The 4,741-nt window shown below is 43.0% G+C and overlaps 1 pseudogene; it reads right to left on the bottom strand.

Annotated features, from left to right (window-relative positions):
- Nucleotides 1-680: 680 nt before the first annotated feature.
- LOC100451150 (DCN1-like protein 3) lies at nt 681-1,590 on the bottom strand (annotated as a pseudogene).
- Between the last annotated feature and the right edge of the window lie 3,151 nt (nt 1,591-4,741).

Genomic DNA, 4,741 nt, shown 5'->3' with positions numbered 1-4,741 from the left:
AACTCAACATGAAACGCAATAGTTCAAAGAAAGAATTAAAAAGAAGTGAGGGAAATAACGGTTTTGGATAAATTAGCTTAAAAGGGGGTTGTCACCAGAATTAGAATGCTCTTAGTTGGCCCTGGCTCTCCAAGAGCTCTGAATCGTCTGGGAATTCATGCAATGTGGATAACAGTCAGTGTTGCCATTAAAATCTTTACAAATAATCATTACAACCTAAATTCAACCATGTAAACAGCACTACACACAGCACATACCTGCCCTGAAAAACAATATGCAAAACTAAGATCTGACACTGAATCATTTTGTGATGTTAATTCAATCTAACAGTCTCATCCCCCTTCCCTGTTCTACACCCCCCACCCCGCCACACACACAAATCTAATTTGTGCAAGAAATAGTGGGCTCATTCTATTGAAGACTTCAAACAAAAATACACAAAATGTATGTAGCCAGGTTCAAATATTTTTAGAGATTCCCCCCCAAAAAATAAAAATAACCAAAAAATGAACAAAGTGCCTAAAATATGATAAAGCATTTTAGAGCCCTTTCAGATACAAGGCAGAGAAAGATGTAAAATAGAAAATGTCCAGATCTTCAGTAATGTCCAGAAATGTCTAATGCCTTGGTTGGCCGCAGGGCAGTGGTAGATCCTTGCTCCTGCTCGCGGGATAGAGCCATTAAGTCTGCTTCTTGGGACACAAGCTCTCAGGCCCTGGGCTGAGTGCACCTGTCCCTTCCCCTTCTCTTTTCCTTCGCTCCCTTTCCCACTCCACAAAGGTATCAAAGAGGCTTGGCCAGGCCTCATCTTTGCTGTAGTTACTGAGGTCAGCACCTCACCTGAGTGAAGTTAAAGAACATGTTCCAAGTGTCCTGGGCGATGTCCTTGATCCCCGACGGGTTCTCTCAGGAAGTTCAGCCATTGGTCCAATACCGGAGGACTGTTCTGGGTAAAGACTAGTTTCCACAGTGCAATGGCTATTTCCCGATGCAGTGACCGCTGCCCTTCTTCAGCATCCAGGCCAAACTGAAATGTACACCGGTGAGATCCTTGAATTTATCCGCTCGTTTAGCTTCTGTGAAGAGGCTAGGGAACTGTGCACAGATTCCGTCAATGTTGTCCGCACTTACTGCTTTGCAGCCATCAAATGACTCCTTCCTGGTGAATCTGCACATGGTTGCAGCCTGGAACTTCCACGCCAAGAGCAGCATTCGAAATTCCGTGGGGTCGACACAAATGTCACCGCAAAAACACGCCATGCCTTCTTGCAAAATTGCTTCCTCCCGCTCATCCTTGTAGCACCCGAACAGTTCTTCCAACCTCTGCAAGGAAGATTCCTTGGCATTGAACGTGGACTCTCTCCCTCCATCTCCCGAAGACGTCAGCAGCCGGCAGGCCTCAGTAGCAGCTTCTACCTTCTTGGTCCCATTGACGAGGATATTCCCACCTGGCTTGCCACAGGGTGGCACCTGCTCCTCACGGTGGCCTGCACCCCGTCTGCTGTGCGACTTGCTGCTAGGGTCACAGGCTCCATTCCTGCTGCCCAGTGTCCATGAGGGATTCTTGCACTTGGTGACATACTGGCTCATTGTGCTGGTGACCCCGCCTCTAGAGCGGCCCCCTCTGAATTGGATGCCGTCGCTACAGCTGCCCCACATACCTCAACACGCCAACAGCTGGAGGAGCCAGCCAACCTACCACTTCAAAAGCAAATGGCATCACCTGGCTTTTTAGGTTGCCCACTTTTCAGAACGATTTTGTCTAAAAGCAGCTGCTCCAAACGTTCCTCCAGTCAAACGTTTCCTGTAAACGACAGAGGCCTGTCGGGTCCAAAACACCTACCATCCACAATCGCATTTCCACGCTCCTTACCTGTGCTGCCACCTCTTCTTCCACCACTGTCACCACCTCTTCATTGTTGGCCAACTGGAAGCTTCCCCGCACCCCACGACCCGTATTCCCTTTTAAAACCCACAAGGCATAAGCAATAGTTAAAGGATGTCTACTTGTATTATATCTACTCATGCATGCATTAAATTATTTGCTTGAGTGTGAGCTCCTTGGGGTAGAAACTACTATATTGACTATTTACCCTGCCCAGCCCTAATCCTAAACTTGGAAAACTGCCCATAAGTTATTGTCATGTGCAGGTAACAGTATAGCAGTACAGTCTAAGCTCAGGGCCACAGTTCAGGCAATGGTAACAGAAGAGCTGGACTCCCAGGACAGGGGCCTCCAGCACATACCTAATATTGATTCTTACATATACCAAGTATGGGCTCAAAAGTAGTTTACAGAATTGAATTGAAAGTCAGGATCCACTGGCGTCATTAAATATTTTCAATGCTTTAATTTCTAATTCTGTTAAACTGTAGCAATCTATTAGTAGAATGGTATACCTTTGAATTCACAATTGTATGTAAACTTAAATGGTGGTTTGCTAAAGATAGCTCAGAAAAGTTCCCATAGAGGAGAAATTTGGCTATTTTGTGAGATGTAGTTAGGTGGGGCTTCCAGATAGAACTTACAAGCTAGATCCCTGGTGAGTTAGTTTAGCCTAGGAGAAAAGTAAGGTATTAAAAATAATAGAAAATGATTGTCTCCCCAATGTATTTGATAATGAAAGATCTCCATAGATTTTTTAACTTATAAAATATCTTGCCTAATTAAGTAGACTATTTATATGAAAAGAGCCCCTGGAGCTCTGATTGATGTACTGGGCTGACCTGGGCCCCAAGGCTCAAGCACAGAACAGAACAACCCTCAGCAAAAGTAGCCTAGACTCTTGGCAGCCTATAGGGAAGGTCCCTTGGACCCACCACCCTCCAAGCTAGGAGCGCAGCAGGGCAGAGGCTCAGCTGTGGGACTAGAGCGGAGGTGAAAGAATCTGGCTCCTTCTTGCTGGCTAGTAATTAAGTAGTAGAGACCTGGCAACTGCAGTGGCATCTCATTTCACTCAGACCCAAACCATAGCAAGACTCCAGAGGGCTCTAAATATCTGCTTCAGGTTTTTATCGGTAACTGAGTCAGAAATAGAAGCTTTTCCAGGCAAAACTTTTAACACAGGATCCCTGAACCTTTAGCAATTTAATCGTGTGAATGGCTCATCATAGTTATATCCATGATTTTTTTTTCCTTTTCCTTTTAATATTTTACTTTTTCCCGGATGCAGATTTTCTAGGACTTCTGTGAACTTATCTTGACGGTGTCATGCAAAGTCACAGGATTGAGAACCAGAATGCTCTAGTCCCTCCTCTGTTACTGTCTCATCTTCTTTCTTTTTCTTTTTCTTTTTTTTTTTTTTTTTTTTTTGAGATGGAGTCTCACTCTGTGGCCTGGCTGGAGTGCAGTGGCACAATCTCGGCTCACTGCAACCTCCACCTCCCAGGTTCAAGAAATTCTCCTGCCTCAGCCTCCCAGGTAGCTGGGACTACAGGCATGCACCACCACACCCAGCTAATATTTTTAGTAGAAATGGGGTTTCACCATGTTGGCCAGGGTGGCCTCAATCTGCTGACCTCATCATCTGCCCACCTTGGCCTCCCAAAGTGCTGGGATTACAGGCATGAGCCACTGCGCCCGGCCGCCGTTTCATTTTCACATTACCTTCTTGAGCCTGTCTCCTCATCCATAACATGCGAAGTAGGATTATATCAGCAGGAGAATCATGTCTTGGTGCTTCAGGGGTTATACTACATTTTGATTCATATTTCATTGTTAGATATATCATTTAATATGTGCTGATATGGAATAAAATCTCCATGATAAAATGGTTAAAAAAAGCACAGTGCAGAAAAGTGCTCCGATATTGAATTTTAAAAAGTGATACACATAAATAACTCATATATGTTGGGCATTTCTGCAAGAATAAGGAGAAAACTAGTGATGGCGATTTTCTCTGAAGAGTAGGACTTTGGCACTCAGGAAGTGGGTCTTGGTAGTCTGCCTTGGGAGGGAAACTTAGTTTACATTGAATATACTTTTATCACTTGGATTTTTATTATGCATATAAGTTTTTGATAAAACAATATTATTTATACCAATATATAGTGCATATATATAAACAAACCACATATACAAATGTGTTTATAGATATGTTGAATCAATGATTAGTAATGTTTATGTTAACAATAAAATCATCTGTAATATTCTCATAATTTTGTTAATGTGACCTAAATTAGCATGTATCATTTGTGCTATAACACTCAACTAATGCTAAAAATAATTAAGTATTTTAAAAGAGCAATATTTGAAAAAATGTATAAAACCAAATATTTAGATACACTTTTTTTTTTTTTTTTTGGAGAAAGGTTCTCATTCTGTCACCCAGACTGGAGCGCAGTGGTGCAATCTCGGCTCACTGCAGCTTCAACTTCCCAATCTCAGGTGATCCTCCTTCTGCAGTCTCCCAAGCTGGGACTACAGGTGCACATCACCATGCCTGGGTTTGTATGTTTTGTGTTTGTTTGTTTGTTTGTAGAGACAAGGTTTTCCACATTGCCCAGGCTGGTCTAGAACTTCTGGGCTTAAGTAATCTGTCCACCTCAGCCTCCTAAAGTGCTAGGATTACAGGCAGGCATACTACATTTTTAACATAATATATGCTCCCCAAAGGGTCATGTGCTGCTAGCCTGACCATTTTTGTGTGTGTAAGTCCTGGAATAACGTAACTACTATTAAGTCTAAGAGTGTATTTGAACTTGTATATATGCCATTACTTGGAAACTTTACAGTATTCCC

This window comes from Pongo abelii, chromosome 16, assembly GCF_028885655.2.
Source record: "Pongo abelii isolate AG06213 chromosome 16, NHGRI_mPonAbe1-v2.0_pri, whole genome shotgun sequence".
Lineage (NCBI taxonomy): Eukaryota > Metazoa > Chordata > Mammalia > Primates > Hominidae > Pongo > Pongo abelii.
This window is presented reverse-complemented; position numbering and strand designations above follow the sequence as displayed.